Below are 21,525 nucleotides of genomic sequence, written 5' to 3' on the forward strand. Positions count from 1 at the left end.
GGTTTATCCACATTATTTCACTTTCCTGACCAAATAGCTTTAGGTTGCTTTCATGTACTCCTCCTACAAAAGAGAGAGTTTCTACCACTTCTCATCACCTCCTCACAAGAACATTTTTAACAAATGAAAGCAACTTATCCTTCCCATCTGCACAGCAGTGGTAAAACACAGCTTGAAACCTGAGTCCAGCTCTGGGATTCCCAGTCCAAGAGAGAGATGGACAAGTGGGAGAAAGTCCAGCAAAGGGCCTCAGAGATGATGAAGGGACAGAAACATCTCTCATATGAAGAAAAGCTGAGAGAGGTGGGACTTTTCAGCCTGAGAAGAATCAGAAGCAATCTTATCAATATATATGAATACCTGACTGGGGCATTTCTCTGTGAGACTCATACCTATTCCTCATTAAATCACCCAGAGACCTATACTTGCAGTGAAAAAATTAACGCTGCCTCTGAAAACAATAATGTTATTGAAAGCACAAATATTAAAGGTTTAACATTATGTCATGGTTTTAAAGCAGTAACTAAAAAATTACTAGAAAACTTACTTATTTCTTGCTGTGAGATATGGATTAGAACAAGAGCAAAACAGGCTTAAAACTTAAAAGGAATAAAGAAAGTTTATTAACAAAATTACAAGAATAAGAACACCAGAATAAACCTCCAGAAAACCCTTTTATCCCCTACTACCCACCATTCCCTTGTTCACATGACCACATAGAGACAAAAAACTTTGGAATTTTGGTGTTTAAAACAGTCCCAATTCCTGTTAGAGTCTTTTCATCAGTCTTTGTAGTGAAACAGAAGCCTTCTTCTGCTAATCTATGGAGTTTCTCACGAGAAAACTATTTCTGTTATAGTTTTCTATTTCTCTGATGCCAGCTGCCCGGAAATCTGTCATCAGATTTTCTCCTCTCATTTCACATCACTCTGAGGTGTGTATGGGTCAAATGAGTCTAGGGATATAATTTTTTAAGGATAAGTTATTCAAAGGCAAAAGTCCTCTTCATCTGTCTCTGTCAGCTTCACTGGAAAACAGTTTTCTCATTGCCCTCAAGGACTCAAATCTTTGCTCCACTCTGTTCCAGCACCTCACTGTATCACAATTACTCTACTTTTTGCTCAAAATCCACACTTTGAACACTCCATTCCTCCCAATATACTCTGTCATGAATTAAAGGAGATTTTTTTCAGAACATTATTGTCCATCTCCATAGCTTTAACAGAAAAATATTTCAACTTATAAAGCATCTCCTTGTTCTCTCTTCCCCATCTAAAACTTAACTCTTTTCTTCACTGTCTTTGATGGTTTTATGATGTCTTCTTCATGTTGATTGTCTCTGTCTCTCTCTCTGTCTCTCTGGGAAAAAGGAGCAATCTGTAAGTCTCATCAAGGTAGTAAAAGAATGAAAGTCTTGGAAAGCTGCAGATGTTCATGGTGTCAGGTTTCAGTTCAGCAGCAGAAACTGCAAACCAAGCCAGGCCGGCCGGCTCCGTTTCTCTCCCACCCTCTGCGGCCTTGTCCGGCCTGGAGCGGGGGGAGGAGGCCAAGACAGAGCCTGTTACCTCTTCAGAAGCCAGAGACCAAAGAGAACAAGAGAACTCTGGCTTTACATCTTAAGGCGGTGTTCACAAGTTGATCTCACTTCTCAATGGTCAAAACTGCTGTCAGTTCTTAGAAATGACTGATAATTGGTCAGGAGAAAAAATTCCCATCAGCCCACAGCAGCTTCAGCTTTCTTAGCTCCCAAAGCTATCTTAAAGGTAAAGTCACCCCATGACACATTACATCTCAATTCACCTGTTACCTATTCTCTTACCTTTACCTGTTTGTCTACTTACCTTACACCACATAATTTTCTAGAAACAAATGACTCTTCCTGAATAATTATTACCAAATAGGCAGAGAATAGTACTAAGTAATGGAGAGTTATGGAAGAGAAAATGAAATTCAGATCTGTATTGAGTCAGCAGAAGTTTGTGGTAATGTTGGAATTTGGTTTATCTCCTAACGAAAGGAAGTTTTTGAATTTTAGTCTTTACTACAACACTATGTTTATATTAAATTTAATGCTGTGTTCTGTGAACAAACTGATAGCAACAAAAATGAGAAATAAAGGGAAAAAGTCCTTTCACATCTATGTAATTCCATGAATCTCTTATTTGTGAAGATGAGATCCAATTTCACAGAATTAGCAAAAGGAGTCTGATTCCAGTCTTAGCAATAATGTTCCCATAGAACACAGAAACACTTTCTGTTATCTGCCTTTGGTAATGTGAATTTCTTGTGGTTTAGCAGAGGAAAATATTTTACTTTTCCCTGCAATTTATTTCATCAAATTTTTACTTTCTCTAAATCCTAAGGCTGGTGAGATCATATTTTTAAGCCTGTATTATATCAAGCCAGATTCTAGTTTAACTATTTGCAGAGCCATTGAATGAGCTCCAGCAACCTCAGTTGTCCACCCTTTAGTACACTGTTTATTCATATTCCATATTATGCTTACTAGAAAATGCTTGAAATCCAATGTTATATTGATGTCCCTATAAGCCTGAACTATTTTTCCTTTTTTTGCTCTAGAAGTGTCCAGATGTCTGGAGCACTTGTAAGCTGCCCTGAACACTTAAGCCAGGTTTATATCTGACCCCCTAGGTCAGTTGTTTGCAGTCAGTTTGTAAATATGGGTAGGACATGAATTAGCTTGTTCAAAAATCAGATTAATTCTAATCTATAAGTGCTTATTTCTCTCCCCTCACTATGAAAAAGGATTGGGTAATTACCTCTGAAATAATCATCTCTAGGGGGGCATCAAAAGACAGGAATCCTACTCAAAGTATTTGGCCTAATCTTTAAACAAAATCAATGCTCCTCCTGTTTAATTACTTCATTTTAGCTCACTATTCAGGCAATCATTATTGATGTGAGGTACAAGTGCTACACCAGCAGTTATGGTTTTACTGTGAATTTTGAATGGATACAAAGATGATAACCTGCATCTCGGACCTATTCACATTACTCATAACATTTCGAACTTCAGCTTAATGGAGCATCTCCTTTTGATCTCAAACTCATTTTAAATTCCACAGTGATATCACAAAATTTATGTTAGCACTATAACATTGTACACCACATTGTATCACTCTAAGGGATTTTTGTGGACAATGCTATTGTATGCAGCACTAAATGAGCTTTCAATTGGATTTAATGTAACACTCCTGCCTCGGTCATGCAATGTATATGATATACCCTATACTGGACTTCTCTTGCCCCCCTCAGATAATCCCATGAACATCTCTAATTCTTTCAGACAAAACTGTAAATGGTAATGGTAATACTGGTATCAGTAAAACTAAAAAGATGTCTGGATAAACCATGCCTTTTAAAGAACTGATTTCTATGTTTAATTCCTCTTCATCTCCATCATCAAAATTACAATGGTAGCCTGAGTATGATATCTGACAATATCGTGACATACTAAATGAAAAGCTGTGTCTCACCTGAAGTCATGTAAGGCTGAAAAGAAATAAAAAGACCATATGCCTCGAATTACACTCTCATTAATTCTGTCATCTGTGCTCCAAGTTTTGCTTTCTTAAAAATTCAGGAAAAGCAGTCAATTGACATTTAGGTCAGTGTTTACTTCAGACCATTATTTCTCTGGAGCAAAATTTAAGAAGTTGTCAGCTCTTTTTATCAATCCATCTTTGTATCTCCCAGTGAAGATATTAATATAATATATTTTATATTTTATTTTATTTTCTCAGGAAGACACAACCCTTGTAATACTGCATTTATTCTTGTTGGTTCCTGTTTGATTAAATCCTATTCCTGATCTCAGTCACAATACTGTTCTGGTAGCCCATAAAATATCAGAGCTATCATAATCTGTCAGTTCTTCCAGTCTCAACTCAAATCTGTAGACAATTCTGAACTCTAAATAATTTTCCCCATCTGAAAAATCTTTTTAGTCTTTGTCACAGGGTCATCACCAAACAAAGGTTTTCCTTGATCTTTTCTCTAATTCTCTTTTGAATATCTGTCTTCCTTTCTTATCATGAATTGATTAGCTTCTAATGACCCTGGCAATAAATGGCACTTAGTACTTGTAAAGTCAATTTTGTCATGCTTTGTGGTGGAATCTAGACCATTAAAACCTTATGACTAAAATTTAATCCTTATCTTTAAAATCTCTAGTTTTGTAATCTTAATCCTGTGATTCCTAATACTGAAGCCAACCTTCTTAAAAAAGCCTTTTTTCTGGGTCATACAAAAGCAGTGGAAATGTCTTATGCTAGCCTGAAGTGATTAACATAAATATCAAGTGTGCATCAGCCTTTTGGTTATCTGTAGATACTTTTCTGCTTTTCTGCCTTTCTGCTTGCTGCTCAACAATGGGACTGCTCTGATTCCCACTAAGATGTCTAAATCATCCTCTGTATAGGGACCAAATGACCCCTGTAGGGGTTCAAATGACACCCAATAGACGTGTCACCTATTTGGGTGCATGAATCCACTACTGACCTTCAGAGATAAAATGAGGTAATGACAAGGCATATATTTTAACTGTGAAGTATCCACACCTTTTCATGCAAAACCAATAATGAGGAACAGAAGAAATTATCATTACATTTGGAGTTCACAGCTTACTTCTTGAAGTTGATTTAGGCTTCAGTCAAGTCAGATAGGTTCTTGGTGGCATTTAAATTGTGTTCAGAATAAAAACATAGTGATTTCATATGATTACTGAGAATCTTTCCTTCTGTCCTAATAGAAATAATTTTTATGCTTTTTATGAGAAAATTAATTCTTTTCCTCACCATTTTATATTGGCTAAAACTTTGCTGTAAAATCTTTAATGGCTACTAGTGTTTCTGATAGCGTGAATGTAACAGCAAATAGATTGTTAGTCTAATTGAAGTGTCATGGAAGTGTCACTAGTTTTATTTTAGTCATAGGTTTTTAGGTTCAAAGATATGGCTGTGAAAGTACTGCAATATAATTTTTCTTGAATTGTTCTGTTAAGTTATGGCCTCCATTTGACAATACTTTTACTCTTTTATGTGATCCTCCTTCCATATTCATATCATACATAATTAATTATCAGCTCCATAAAAGCTGTCATTCTTAGTCCTTTGATCAAAATGTTCATTTGTGGATAGTGACACCAAGACTTTCTTACCAGAGTAGTATTGCCTTTTTATACATGGCTGATGAAGAATGCCCATGAAGAATAATTGCTTTCTTACATGCTTTTACTTTAGGAATTTATTTTTTCCCTGAATTTTCCATACTGTGAGAATTTGTGTCTCACTAATAAAGCTCATAAAGCTTAAGGAAGAAACTGATCATGAAATGCAATTTTTATACTTAAGGAACTGAAAAAGAGCAGAGTTAAAAAAACTCCCTAAAATTATTTGAAGAAAAAAAATGTGAGGAAAGTGCTGTTTCTTCCTTCAGAAATTCTGTCCAGATGAAAAATTCACCAATTAAGAAAATGCGTGGGGAATAATGAAAATGCATATTTGTCCTAAAATGCTGGGAAAAGTTCTACAGGGAAAATGCCACTGAGGTGCCTATTCTCAGTTTGTCAATTAGTCCCCTCCTATTGCTTATATAAACAGATAAAAAGCCCCAGAAACAGTTTACTCGCCTACCTTAAATATTTATATTAGTCTGAGATAAAACCCAATTAGGACATGCCACTTGCCATCTATATTATTGACTCAGGGGCCTTAAATTCTCAACTGTTCACTGTGCCTGTTACACAGTTTGAGACAGAAAATTCAGACAAAATTAATCCTGTCAACTTAAGGTTGCATGCACTGATACCATCTAGTAACCAAGAAATATACTTCAGCTGAATCATTCTTGGCAGATAGAAAAGACACAATTAAAATCTCTGCAGTTCAAGAAATATGCTGAGCATTGCATAGAGATGCTTTAAAAATTTTTAGGGCTGAAGCAATGAAAGTAGCAAAAGCAGGGAGCATTTATATTAAATAAAACCTACCAGCATTCATTTGGGAAGAAAAAACCCCAAAAAACCCCAAACACATGTCTGAGGAAAAACATCTGATGAATTTGAATTCAAATTCAAAATTTTAAAATATTTAGTTGTGCTATCTTTAAACTCTGTTTGATCTCCAGCTATCTAAAAATCTAAAGCTTCTATGCTTTTAAATGCACTGAGTGGATTTTCAGTCTCCAGAAGAATTAATATTTGATCCGAGTTGCTGGGAAGAGAATAAATTCTAATAGGGAAGTACTTTTGATAAGGCACTCAGTTATTCGTTCTGAATCATGATTGAGTAAAGCAGCTAAAAGAGAGAGTGTGGTATTAAATGATTCAAGAAAGTTATCTTACTACACAAATACAAGGGATAATATCTGCCAAATGAAATTGGAAGAGGCACTTTCACAGAATGTGAGGTGTTGTTTGGTTTATTTAATTGAAGAAGTTAAATTGGAAGACCCAAACCTACCACTGAAGACAGTATATAATAAGAATTTTTAAAAATTCAGTAAGGATGGGGAATCTTTCTAGCCCAAATATAAACAAAGACATTTTTCACAGCACTGTGCATATCCATATTTATGATTTGTTAATTTGTAATTAGTTTCCAAAACAATCTTTCATGTATTGTCAAATACACCTTTGATTTACAGTGTATACCAGCTAAGCAGTCAGCTGCATAGTGCAGTTTGCCTAAACTGTTCATGCATAAATGATCGCTGTCAGTAATTTTGAATTAATCTTGAAGAACAGACTGTGAAAATCAGTTACTATGCAGAGGAGTGGTATTTCAGTCATTCTGTTTCACAACTAAGCAGACCTATTCCAAATAGTGTGTGAGGTAATGACATATCCAATATTGACCTTCAGTACACAGAGCATGAAAAAAGAGGTGTTGCTATGGTACACAGCAGTCATGTGCTCCAATACCAATAACTTTACATCATTTCTTCATAGATACAGATTTGAGTCTACTTAGGATAAAAAAGTTACACTGATGCACAAATAGGTAGCATAAATCAGGGCTGAGTTATTAAAAACAGAGTCTAGCTTAATTTTTATACTGAAAATGTTTTGAGTTTCAAAGAGTTATTTCCTGGTTTTAAACACCTGGCAATTTCACCTTTTATTATTGATGCTGATGACACTGTTACCTGAATACTTATTGGTCCAACATAACTTTTGGCCTTTTTACAAATTATTAAAATTTTTATCTTAATCTAAGCCAAGGAAATTGGACATATATCATGACTTTTTTTACTGCTTTAGGGATTCACACCTAATTCTGAATTTTCTCTGTTAAAAGCACATGAAAAAATAAAATGTGTGGAAGATTTTTGGGGGATTGCATTACTCTCAATAATTTCTGCAAATGCTTCCCACATTTCACAGAAACTTGCACACTCTTACATGCAAAAATAAATTTTGGAAAAGTCTGATATTATTAGAGACAGTAAAGTTTAGCAAATGCTAAGATGCAATTTAACAAGATAACTGTCCCTAAAAGCTTCAATAGGTTTTTAGATGCATTTCTAATAATAGATATCTTCTCCCCTAAAATTAGAGGGGCTGCTATGATTTCTAAATTGTCATGTTTTAGTGGAGAGCAAGGAAACTGTTATAAGATGATGGAGACAACTTTCATTTAGCAAACAAACAAGAAGAATTAATGAAGATTAACATTTTCAACCAATGTATATTTTTAAACACAAAAGTTTATATTTATATTTATATTTATATGCCAAATCCCTTTTATGGTTTAGAGAACCTTTTTCCTCTCTCAAGACCAGCTCCATTTTTCTTATAGAGACAACACAAACATACACATATGAAAATACAACTGGGCAAGCAGTCAGTGGGGAGGAGGGAAAGATCTTGTTCAAGGCAATATAATTTTCCATAAAAATGTGGGAGCAGAAAGTGTTCCCATTCATGAACATTTACTACAATGACAACAACATTAAATGCACTATTTATAATACTGCTGCACATGTAAATGCACCCAGCACTTACCCCAAAGACCATGAAAGCCCCAGAGGGAGCAGGTTCTCTGAAACATGACTAGCTAATAGATGGTATTCAGCAACTTAGGGTGTGACCACTCAATCCTGATGACTCAAAACCTGATCACCTGGGCAAATTCAAAAATGTGGGTCATTAATAAATCTTGAGTTTGAAAGTCTGGCACAATGAGGCACTTTTTACTTTTGAAGCTCCAGAAATAACAAAATAATAGCAGAATCTATTGTGAGTACAGCAGAATCTAATGTGAATCCACACATTTCTGATACATATTTTCCTTTTTTTCCAACAATATAGAGCAGCTGTATATGTCTTATTATAAACATATAAGGCAAACGGGAAAAGATGTTTCAACATCAGTATGACTGCAAAGTCAATTTTATTGACATTAAATATACAAGTTGTTCAAATAGATTTCAAACAATGTATTTTTGTACTTAGTATGTGTGATCTATATATATTTATCTAGCAGTGCCTTATGTTTGATGCACCAAAACCAGGTAAATATATTAGTCAGATAATTATGGGCTGTTTCTTTAAAAAGCCTTCATAGACAGTAGAAACAAGCTGGTTTTTTTTTATGGGCCAGGGACTGGCTATTCCTCTCTTACTCTTAGGCATGCAAAGCCAGATACCGTGGTGTTATTTTTCCTGCTTGCATTTTTCTTCTTGAGTATTTCAGCCTGGCTATCAGCAAACAATATATTAGGCATGGAATAAAAGTTCGTTTGGAACAGAGAAGAGAGGAGGTTTCCTAGGTCAGTTTCCACCTTAGCTGATCACCTAATCCCAACCATAAATTTTATGTCATCAATTTTAATAAATGCAGGTTGGTTCCTCCTTTTCTCATACTTGGAAGTTACTCCAGAATTAATTCCCTAGAAGTTTAGAATTTATCTTCTAATTTATAGTCTGCACCACGCTACATCTATATAAACAATGTGCAATGAGAGCACAACTCTTTGTCAGAGTAAAAGAGTAATTTATTCTTTCAACAAGTTATAAATAAGGGCTGTGGTTGGCAGTTGGTGCATTACATCTCCTATAATGCCTGTGGAAACTTTATATCACATCTATAGTTCCTCATATATTATTGCAAATTTCAAGAATAATTACTGGAAAACACTGTCTACATGAAATTATGTTTTTACCCATATTAGAATTTATCTTCACTTTCCTGTAAATATCATTTATTTTTATCTCTTGAGTAATATATATGTTAAAATAGTATGAAATTCTGGTTTGATATTTACAGCATTTTTGCTTCCTAATTATTTTCTCTTGGGAAACTGATGTAATGGTATGAGAATACTAAGAATTTCTAACCGTCTTTTTATAAAAACAGCCAAAAAAAAAACCTAAAGCGAGACAAAAAATATCAAGCTTATGTAGTATTTTAGTTGTATAAAAAATAACAATATATAGTTGATCAGCTTATTTTATTATATCTTTATTCTTGAAACAGAAACACATGAAATGTTTAATCAGAATATGCAGTATAACTCTCCCTAGAATTATAAGGATACTAAGGATACTGTGCTGCTCATTTTTTTTTTTAACCTGGTACATTATTCTGGTATGTGCTGGCAATCCTCTCCTTGTCACTTCAAGACTAGATGATCATTTGAACACATGCATGCTCAGGCAACCTTTCCTTCTAATTGAAATTAGATTATTTGGACATATGCATGGTCAGGTAACCTGTCCTCTTCATTGAGATTATTAAAATTTACAAGTATTATCATCTCCAAATGATAAATCCAGTTTTATTGTGACACTGAGCTGGGAATTCAGTTACCAGCTCTTCCTCTGAAAGACATTTACTTTGATAAATTTTTGGATTTATTCTACATGGTGTCTTCCCTCTCTTCAAAATTTATTTAAACAAAACCAAAGTCAGAGAGAACAAAAAATGACTTTGCACTGTCAGTTATTTTCAATTATATGATGTAACAAGCAATTCAAATTCACAAAAGATCATATTGATATAGTTTTAGATGGATACTCAGGAACATGCTAGCACTGAGACTAAGCCCATAATATCTACTTTGGGGTAGCATTTAAGTCTCTTCTGAAATATATGTGAGTTTTCTGTGCTGTAAATAGAATGACTTCTGCAATAGCAATAATATTTAACCTCAACAAGGCTGTTTTTTTGGTTTTTAAGTACATTATAAATATGTGTCAAAAAAAAACCCCAAAACAACTCAAGCAATCCTCCTAAGCAGGCTTTTATATTTAATCTAATATTGATCTTCCATAGAGCAGAAAGTAGGTTTAGAAGAGCTGGACAAAGCTATGCAAAAACTGGCAGCTGGGAATGTTTGAATCTTCAAACATTGTTCCAAGAATTGAGCCAGAAACTGTAGGTTTAATGCAAGCTACCAAGAAAATCCTAAACATTTACTGTTGAGGATTATCATCTTGGATTAGACTTGAACCAAGCCTTGTGTGCAATGTGCTGCCTAAGGGTCTCATTCTGTTACCTCAGAAGATTAAAAGGTAAAAACTTAGGCTGAGAAAGAAAACAAAAGTATAATGTGGTATGAAACTTATTTAATCGATATTGCTGTTCTTGGGCCAGGAAATAATGGACATCATTGGATAAGAATCTGATTTTTTTTTTGTCTTAACAGAACAGCTACACTATTTCCTTCATTGAACAGAAAATCTGTGAAAGACTAATGGCTGGAAATCCAAAGATTATTGAAAATATTGTTCTGGAATGATCCAAAAATAATTTGCTCTTCTATGAAAATATTTTTCTGGAATTATAAATTTATGTCAATTTCCCATAAATTATTTTTGAGCAGAACATTGAACTGCCATATTTAACATATTGAACATATTTAAGTTAATAACAGAAATGTGATTAAAAAATATTGCAGCAGTTTCTAAATACTCTACTTCTCTCTAAATACAAGAGCATAGGAGATTTCATCTTTCCTGAGAAAATCCTCATGGAAAACTGAAATATTTCAAGTTTTTAACCAAAGGATTTCAATCTCCCCAGCCAATAGCTACAAGTGCCCTCCTCACAGATTTAAAAGAAGCAAGCCTCACTGCATTATTTTACATCAGTCTTTCTATTGCATATTCTAATCACAGGAAAAGAAAGGTGCTCAATTTCATAACTGTCAAAACTCATCTCTATGGCAAATGCAGAAAAAGCTATTGCCAGTCTTCCACTAGTTAATCATATGAGGATTCTCCTTTATGGATAATTTGGTGGATATATGACTGGTACTGCCATCAAAATAGCCACATGCATGAGAGGGAGTCCCCTGCCTTGCCTCGCTGTGCTCTGCGCTGCACAAGCTCAGCCAGCTCTGCTCATTGGCTTTGTCAGTACCAGTTCACATTCTCTGGCACAGCCTCAGCTGCAGTGTCCCATGCTGTAGAGCTAATGCCACACAGCTGAAGATTTGCTTTTAGCATATCTGGTTAACAATTCATTGGCTGACCTCTCAGCTGTTCACACATTTTAAAATAAGAAAATAGCTCTGAGCAATCATTTTTCTGAGATAAGCATCAGATGCTTGGACCAGAGTAGCTCAGCCCCAGAGGAGCACTGCCTCAGAACTGCTTGGGATCATATCATGCTACACATTTTAACATCATTAAGGGCAGAAAAATAGGTCACATGGAGCTGGCTGGAAGGCTTAACGTGAACCTGTTCATTTGTTCATGTATTACAATCATGGAAAAAATGGTGACAACCACACCGTGCACATTAACATTTGTTTGAAGTCAGATGTCCTTTTAATTCCAGACATGCTGATTTAATGGCTCAAAAGCTACACCAGGTTTTTTCATCAAGAGAGGTAGTGAGAGGGGATGCTGCCAGACTGGCAGAGTTTGTAGATTTCAGAGATTTCTATAGTGATTTCTATAGTGATTTCTATAGGCCAGTGCCTGTGGCTGGGAGAGACATGCCCAGGATCACTGCATCACACTCAGGGGCAGGTTTAGTTGCATAATTGTGCAGACAAGGCAGCCAGCAATGAGGGGTGCAGCCAGCACCAGAAGGACCTTTTCCAGCAGGGACCACTCAGTCTGTGTCTTTTAGGTCACCTTAGAGTCTCTGTAGGTCAGACATGACACCACCTACAGTAAAGGACATAGGGCTGCATAGCACCATGCCTAAATGTAAGAGAGAGCTTTCCACACAACAGTCATACCAGAGGAACTGTGGAGCCTTGCTGATGAGCATGTGAGAAACCAACAGACCTGGCACTGTCTCTGTGATGTAATTGAACAATCTGTAAATTCACCTGGATAGCTGAATTTCTAAACCTATGACAAGTAGTCATAGTACAGTCAAGGGGCCAAAGTTCCACTGACTGACACTCACAGATCTTGCTTTTCTTCTATTCATATCCCTTGAATCTTCACAGCTTTAAAAAACACATGAATCATGTTTTAAAACCAACTTTCTGTGGATCACCTTCAGTTTCAAAAGGTTGCAGAGATCTATGGCAGCAAAGATCTACTGGCAGAAATTATATCTCCCAATTATTATCATACTGTGACAGAGCAGATTTCAGTTTGAGGAAGTGGGTGATGTGTGCATCCCTCAGCTACTGTGAGCTTTCATTTAACATGGAAGAGTGAAAAGCTGCAATCACTTGTGATCAACCTCCAGATTTGTTTATTTTGGAAAAAAAGTCAGCAGTACTTAGCCTTGCACTGTAACATCTGTTTCATGGTCTCAAAAGTCTTCAGCAGAGTAGATGATACAGTTTCTGCAGTATGCTGCCCACTGGACTGCAGTTGTTATTCCATCAGAGATGGAAGATGGATAACTGCATAAACTGTTGAATATTTGTGCTGGGAATTTGTCTTGCCCCCTAATAATATTTGACTATCTTCACTAATGCCAGTGGAGTTTTAAGGACTTTCATGGTTTAACCCCAGCTGGGAACTCAGCCTGACACAGAGTCAGTCAGTCAGTCAGTCAGTCAGTCAGTCAGGCACTCACTCACTCACTCACTCACTCACTCACTCACTCACTCTGTGGCAGGACAGGGGGGAGAATCAGAAGAGCCATACTGAGAATACACGTGGGGTGAGATAAAGACAATTTAATAAGCAAAGCAAAATCCACGTTCATTAGTGAGGCAAAAGAAGGAAGTCATTCACTGCTTCCCATTGGCAGGCATGTGTTTAGCCATCTCCAGAAAAGCAGAGATTCATTACCAATTGAAAAAGGGAAAACGGTTGAAAAAGGGGAAAAATATGTGAATGTCCCTCCCCTCCTCCTTCTACCCCCTCATATATTCATTTCTATCTTGATTCTTCTCCCTGTGCATTGCTCATCTTCCAGGACAGGAAACTTGTGTTGTGTGTCCTTTAACTGTGTGCCAAGAATTTTCTATTTAATTTATAAATTTACATTTAATTTAAGTATTTCACTCCACCTTTCGAAGTCCATATATATAAGAGTGAACTGATGGATCTGCCATTTCCATTAAACCCATCCCAAAATCCATCTTTGACAAAGCAAAACTACTTTTCTGGAGCATTCTATAGTGCCTCTTTGAGACCCTTCATTTACTATGATTTTGTATTTGAAAGATGCAATAACAAGTTTGTTTTTCGATTTTTTTTTTTTGTGTGTGTGACTGCCGTGGTGAATGACATGGCATTTAGCATTTTAATGAGAATTTACTATCTGTTCTGCAAGCACCAGGCAGTTAAGGATACTGTGCTGCTCATTAAGTGATGATCTGACTAGCAATCAGCACCAAATGGTCTGAGAAAACCTGACACTGCAAACAGGAAAGTGCTTTAGTAGGACACCATCAACACAATGCTGTCACTGTGATCATAAATGTTTTCCTAGCACTTTGGCCATTTGTTGGAAAAACTGAACCTTATCTACTGCCAAAATTCAACAGATAATATTAGCAGCAGTGTTGCTGAAGTTTTTCTAATTGGCAAAGATTTGGGACCTTTCACTAAGTTCTCACAATATATTAATGAATTTATCACATTGTGGAATTAATTTAATCACATTTTTAAAGTAAAACTATGACATAGTCATTGGGCTGGTACTAATAGAGCTGCCCAGTGAAGCTATAAGAGAATTGTTTTGCATATTAAGGGCCATTGAAGCATCTTCATTGTAAATCCAGCTATAACTCTTCCCTTCTGATTACTTATGCTTTGGCATCTTTTGTCATAAGCAGAGACACTGCACAAGAATATATACACAACAAAGCAACTGAGTGTCAGCCAACAGACAAAGGCAGCTATGGCTAAGGAGCTGCAAGGCTGAGCATTAATATACTGACCACTGCTGGTAAGATGATAGATGAGGATTTGCTGTCCAGAGAGCTGTCAATCACATAAGGAAGAATCACCCTCTGCATCTCTTCAGAAAAGGCTGTGCCATGATATTGCAGAACTGCAGCCCCTGCAGATTCTCTGTGGGTTTGATGCCTTTTTTTTTTTTTAACTCAGTGTCTTAGAATTTTATGTGTCAGAACATTGTTTTTCATCATAGCCTTGATCTGCTAATTATTTTCACTTTTTCTTTTCTTGTATGACTTTTGGTCAAATTCTTTCTTATGTCTTGACAACACTATTATCAGTAAGATTAATTTAGAGTCAGAAAGACATGTTGCTCCAAATTTGATGTGAGATTACAACTGAATTGCTGGGTGAGTGATAAAAATCTCTTTCTCCACAGTGCTATGTGTTTTGATCATAATTGCTTGGTCATAGGGTCTGGGACCTGGCCTGAACCCCAATTTATATCTTTGCCTACTGCGTTGTAGATACTAGCAGAGAGAGTTTTGCTAAGATCTGCTTTGTCAACATAATACGAATCAAGTCTATGAACAAAGAACCCCTTTCAGGTTTTTTTTTCTTATATCAAGAACTTCATAAACATCTTTAGTGCAATTTATTGTAAAGCTAAATTTACATGGCTAAGTTACAAAAAATACATAGTTGTAAGTGTCCATTACTGTCAACTGAGAGCTAATTCATAGCGTCAGTACAGCTCAGAGTTGTTCAGATCACCTGCCAGAAGGAGAAACACACAGGAAGTGCAGAAGAAAATGAACATACCTTCTTTCTTTCTTTCTTTCTTTCTTTCTTTCTTTCTTTCTTTCTTTCTTTCTTTCTTTCTTTCTTTCTTTCTTTCTTTCTTTCTTTCTTTCTTTCTTCCTTCCTTCCTTCCTTCCTTCCTTCCTTCCTTCCTTCCTTCCTTCCTTCCTTCCTTCCTTCCTTCCTTCCTTCCTTCCTTCCTTCCTTCCTTCCTTCCTTCCTTCCTTCCTTCCTTCCTTCCTTCCTTCCTTCCTTCCTTCCTTCCTTCCTTCCTTCCTTCCTTCCTTCCTTCCTTCCTTCCTTCCTTCCTTCCTTCCTTCCTTCCTTCCTTCCTTCCTTCCTTCCTTCCTTCCTTCCTTCCTTCCTTCCTTCCTTCCTTCCTTCCTTCCTTCCTTCCTTCCTTCCTTCCTTCCTTCCTTCCTTCCTTCCTTCCTTCCTTCCTTCCTTCCTTCCTTCCTTCCTTCCTTCCTTCCTTCCTTCCTTCTTCCTTTTTCTTTCTTTCTTTCTTTCTTCTCCTTATAAGTGGCGTGGAATGCTAGAGAATACAATTGATTTTTCATGTCAGATATTCCATACTGCTCTGTGGTGGCTATTCCAGCTGCTCTCCAGGAAGGTTGAGAAAGCAAAGAACAAGGGCCAGAGGAGCAAAAATTAAGGAAAAACAAGAAAAAAAGCAAACCCCCAAAAGATCACACACCAAAACATTTTTTTCTATTAAAATAAAGTGACTGTTACATGATTTCTTTATCTTGTGTGAAATCATCTTGCCAGATATGGTAGTTCAGTTTTCTATGAATACCTCTTAAAATTAACAGACATGCATTCTCTTAGCTCTTTACAACATGCAATTTCCCTTTCCTCCTAAGTATCAAGTCTGTAAAAAGTTTCAGCCAAGAGAAAATCACTTAGTGCAAGAGAAAAACAATCTCGGGGAAGAACAGGGAGAAAAAAGGAACTGATCAAACTTATGATCTTGAAAGACAATATTCATGACATAGTGTCAGTGATCCTCTGCTCCATTTTCTTTATAAGCTACTGTGAGAATATTTGATACAAAGAAGTTCCTTTCAAGTGCTTCCTTTGTACACTTGTTATGAGCAATTAGTGAAGTCCCACAGTCGTGTGGTCTGACTTAGGAGGTTTTATTTTGTTCCTTCTTTGCTGAGTTCAATGTCTGCTCAATGTTCCTTTCCCTGTGATCTTCAGCTCAGATGTCTAAACATCCATTTCTGCTGGGTCTAATTTACTGCTGTCTCACTTTAGTTCCGTGCTGACATAACTCCAAAGATTTTTGTTAAGAAAGTACTGGAAAGAAACAAGGACTTACCACCTAAACTATTCCCAAACTGAACTAGTGAAGAGAAGAAAGAGGAGAATCTGAAAACATAATTTTTTTTCAAAGTTTTATAAATGGACCAAAAATTTTTTATTCTTTTGCAAGGAATATTGGTAAGGAAGCAAAGGCTCTGAACCCATATTTTGGAAATAAAGAGTCATTTTATGCAGAAATATTTTTATAGTTTAGATTTTTCTTCTCTAAGCACAACAGGCTGAAAGTAAAATTTTGAGTGTGGTTTCTTATTCAGCAGAACAAGTAACCCCTATTGTAAACAAATACCTTGACATGTTCTAACATTTTAACAGTTTTGAAAAAGGTGGTCCTGATCTCAGTTGGCTTGATTTTAATTAAAATAAGTTATACATTTGTGGCAGAATATCTTCTCTTTCTCAAAGAAACCAGGAGAGGCAGCTGCAAAGGCTGCTGCTGTATTCGAGATGGATTGTAGGGAAAAGAACAACGTTTTTCATACTGAAATCTATTTAAAAACAGAACTTGTTTTACTTACTCTGATTAAAGGGAATGTTTAATTGCTGAGTAGTTCACTCAGAGAGGAACATGTTGAGTAAACAGACACCACAACGTTACCATGCTCTTTTTTTTCTTATGGCAGTAATATAAAGAGGCACTTGGCTGTCACACAAAGTGACAGAGGAATCAATATCAATAGAGATTTACCGAATTATGGTCTGGAAGCAAAGAGATACAATCCCTTTGTGTTTCTCTGTGGACTTTGTCCATTTTTTACTTTAGAAATGTCCAATTTACCTTTTGAAACATGGAATGCATCCATCATATTAGATTAATTTCTTTGAAAACTTGATCTCTTAAAAAACATGGAGAAAATTGCTGATATCTATATAGACATTATACCTATTTTAAACTTACACAACCAAACTCTCTTACTTCAATTAATTATATTTTTCTTCATTTGATAGATGATATACATTGAATGTGCTTGGTGTAGCAATATGCTAAGGCTTTGTCTCACTGATATAAAGCATAATGAAATCAAGGAAAAAGTAGACAGTATATGATTAAGCTCAGGGAGTCTGTTAGAATGCTGACTGAAAAAGCTCCTCCAAGCAGGCTGTTACCAAATCTACAGATCTCTGCAGTTTGAAAAGAAGTCTTTCTCCAATTTCTCATACCAAGTAAGTGGATAAGTAACATAAAATTCACTCTTCTCCTGCAAAATTAATAGTTGGAGCTAATTTGTGTTAACCCCACATGAGAGCAGTAATCTGGGAATTTCATCTTTTGGGTGTGCTTTTCTACCAAAACACTTAAGTAACATATTTGTAGTGACAGAAGATGAATGAGTAAAGGCTGAGGATATTATAAGCACAATGACCATATTGCTCCTATCTTGACCCTGAAGAAATTTGATTTCTTGATTTATAAAAATTTTTTAAAATATTCCAAATCATTCACATTTAAGCAATTAACAGAGAGGTTTGGGGGTTTTTTTTGCATTCAGGAGTGGAAAGCAGGCAAAGCTTGGGGTGAAAAGAAATCAGAGCTTTTCCAAAGCAGTGCTGTTGCAGAAAAGACCAGGCAGATACAGAGGTTGGCCAGTGATGGACTTGCTCTTGCCTGTCTCACACATTGACTGAAGCTACCTGTTGTGGCTTTACTTTCTCCTTTCATCCTTTACCAGAAAAACCTGACTCTCCCCACTTTTTGACAATGATCTGTGAAAGACTCCACTGGCCATTTTCAGTTGCCTCAAAATTTTTTCTCTCAACCTCTCTCCTGTGCTAAACCCCCTGAAATTAGAGTGATCCATTCCAGGATCCTTCCCACTGACCCCTGACTCCTCCTCCCTGACTCCCTATCTGCCTGAATGCTCTGATTTTATTTTGCTTTATTCTTCTCTGGGCAGATTTCCATGCAGCCCTGCTCCTGGGAAGTTTTGAACTGACTCTGCTTGGTATTTTTAAATATAGCAAATAAACCCTTGAAATTTAGCTCTGTGGGTGATCTGTAAACACTTTGCAAAGAAATTTTTATTCTCTATTTTGAGATTTGTGTTCAACTAGTAGATTTGATTCCACACTAAGTAGAAACATTTTTTTTTTTTTTTAATCCCTTGCAAGGAAATTGGATTAATTTATTTGGGAAGAAAAAAGATGGAGAGACAAACAACTCATTTCAAACAGCTAAGATGTTTGGGCCTTAAATTTTGGGGGGGCTTGAAAGAGAAGTGCAGAGATAAAGATCTACTCCTCAGTTTTTTTCACTGGGAAATTACCTTGTATAGTGAACTTCTGAGGAGAGGGAAATAACTTCTATATCTATGAGCACGTAAGGATATATATGCAGATTTATTTTGTATGCTGTTAACAGTTGCATATCTACTATTAGGTGCAGATGGTTTTCTAATTTGGTGGGTTTTTGTGTTGTATACTTTATGAATGTGCTACCTAAGGACTTTCTAGAAATCCGGAGATCAGAAGAAGATTGAATATAAAGGAGAGGTAATTTCAGCTTTATCAACTGTAAATTACTTAAACTTTTTGAAGAAGCACCTGATAACATTTAGCCAATTTTAAACTGTACCAAAGTGTCAAGACTGTGGGTTTAATGTAGTTTCCACTGGGTAATTAATATTAACAGAACCAGGACTTAGCTTAGCCACTTTATTTCTTTCATACAAATCTAGATCTATGGATGATCTGTAAACACTTTGCAAAGGAATTCTTATTCTGTATTTTAGATTTGTGTTTAAGAAACATATTAACTGTTCATTGCATGTCAGCCTCTTGTCCTGTAGTATCTAAAGTGGAAGCGACAGTCAGGTATGTTAACCTCAATTCAGATTTAAAAAACCCAGTTTTGGAGGACTTTTATTATTCAGTCTTCATTTTTCCCTTCCCTAGTGTGAAAGGTCTGAACACCAGCAAGAAAATTTATGGAAACCATTAGACTTCTGCATAGCCCAAACCTTTTCATATATTGTCTACTTGTATGAACCAGCACCTGAGCACAGCTCCTTATTAATAATGTCTTGGGAATTCATCTTAGGATTTAAATATTAAAAATTAAATACGTATCTTCAAAAAATACATGTAATAGCAATTTAACCATAAGAATTGCTGAGCCATGTCAGGTCAAAGCCCTTTTTAATCATTTATTCATCTGGACAGTAGCATTTGTATAAGGATTTAAGAAGTTGGAATAAGACAGAAAAAGGAGAACCAAATGTATTATATCTTATCAAGAATACTGCAAGTAAGCTCCTGAAAAAAAGGATAATAATTTAATAATTATTTATTTTATTTTTAATTTATTTAATATTTAATAATTTGCTTTGAACAGGTAAATTTTTTTTCGTACCCTCAGCATTCAAAGGCTGGTTACTTCTGCTTTTCTTTTCAGGTATTTATGTGAATATAAAACATTGAGTCAACAGGAGAAAATGGTTGAAACCCAGGAAAAAAGTAATCAGTGACTAAGGCTTTCTGTGGGTTTTACTTTGGAAGTTTCCTGAAGTTTCCCACACATCTGCCATGATATTCTAGCATATTTTATTTCAAGTAAAATTAGAAAACACTCATTAACTACAGAGGAGAAAAGTTACAGCTAGAATATCCCAGAAATTCATATATCTATGAATATATTTGAGTGAGCTGCTTCTTTCTGTTTAAAATATGGCAACTGAAAGATTTTAACATGTAAAATATAAAATATAATGCACTGCATTAATTATGATCTTAAACATCAAAATAATATTTTAACAATTAAATGGGACAAGATTGGCAGGTTCTTTCAATGAACAACATGCCATTATTTTCTTGAAGACACTCCATTTTACTGGAAACTTTGATATGGATCTTATTTTATCTGCATTACTACATATTCATTCCTAATCACAGAGTAGAAGAAGAGGAAGACACAAAAAATAGAATGTACTGTATCACCAGGAAAGCAAAAGATCGAGATGTGAATGGTATTGCTGCCATAAGGAGCATGAAGATAAGAGAAACAATGATTTTGAGGAGTACAGGTAAGAGGAATGGTCTGCTATCTAGGGATATTTTATGACTGAAGGCAATAAGGAAGAGGTTAAAAGAATGTTTCTAACAGCTAAAATTATTTGTTGTTGTTGTTGTTTTTTGTTCTTGTTTTTGTTGTGGATTTTTTTTTGTTTGGGTTTTTTGGTTGTTTTTGTTTTGTTTGTTTTGTTTTGTTTTGTTTTGTTTTGTTTTGTTTTTCTAGAGGCATTCATGGAAGCATAACATTTTTTTAGCCAAAACCTCCCAACATGAACTTGGGAAGAGCAAAGGTAAATAATACCTGCAATGCACCTTTTCTGTTCATGCTGGCTACACATTATGCAATTACAACTGCTGAAAGTGAAAGATGAAAGTGGAAAGTTTATCTTTCTCAGTATTTAATATGACCATTATTTGAAGAGGGAGGTTTGCCAGACTTATCCAATTACATATACACAGAATATTTCACTGCTGTTTACAGATTCTGGTTGGACTCAATTGCTAGGACATGAATAGAATAAATCAGATATTTCCTTCAGAGTAAAAGAGGAAATTAAACAAAAATTCTACTACAAAACCAGTTGAAGCTGTATGTAGAATGTATTACTTTAAAATTCTTTCTTGTTTGCACTGACTTCAATGCATTTTTATATTTTTTAAATAAAACCATTAAAATAAAGACAGAGGATTGAATATATTTCTGTTCTGCAGAAGTACATGAATATATACTTTTTAAAGGTCCAGTTAACATATCTAAATTAATAAATTTAAAATATGTCTTAGAGTTTACTCCCTGGTAGTCATTATATAATTCTTCTGTTACCACAGGGCTATTTTTTCTAGTCCCTGCTGCTTACTGGTTTGTGTGTTAGATTTTTAAAGCACTGCTTCCAATGTACTGCACTTTTTCAATGATTCCTGTTTCTTTTATTTTGTGCTTTCTTCTACTGACAGATTTCAGAGGTTTTAACCATGTGTTGTAATAAGGAAAATAAAATATTGCAGACTTTCATCCCAATGTGTGGATTTAACTTCTGATGCCATAAAAAACCTCAGACATATAATATGTTTTAGAGAAACTGGGAAAATCAGGGGAG

The 21,525-nt window shown here is 35.5% G+C and overlaps 1 long non-coding RNA gene across 1 annotated transcript; it reads left to right on the forward strand.

Annotated features, from left to right (window-relative positions):
• Positions 1–1,524: 1,524 nt before the first annotated feature.
• LOC147654654 (uncharacterized) lies at positions 1,525–21,438 on the forward strand. Its single transcript, XR_015282803.1, has 2 exons — positions 1,525–1,763; positions 20,309–21,438. It is a non-coding gene; the product is annotated as an uncharacterized LOC147654654 (long non-coding RNA).
• Positions 21,439–21,525: the final 87 nt, after the last annotated feature.

The sequence above is a fragment of the Cyanistes caeruleus genome, chromosome 2 (genome assembly GCF_971803275.1).
Source record: "Cyanistes caeruleus chromosome 2, bCyaCae1.hap1.1, whole genome shotgun sequence".
Lineage (NCBI taxonomy): Eukaryota > Metazoa > Chordata > Aves > Passeriformes > Paridae > Cyanistes > Cyanistes caeruleus.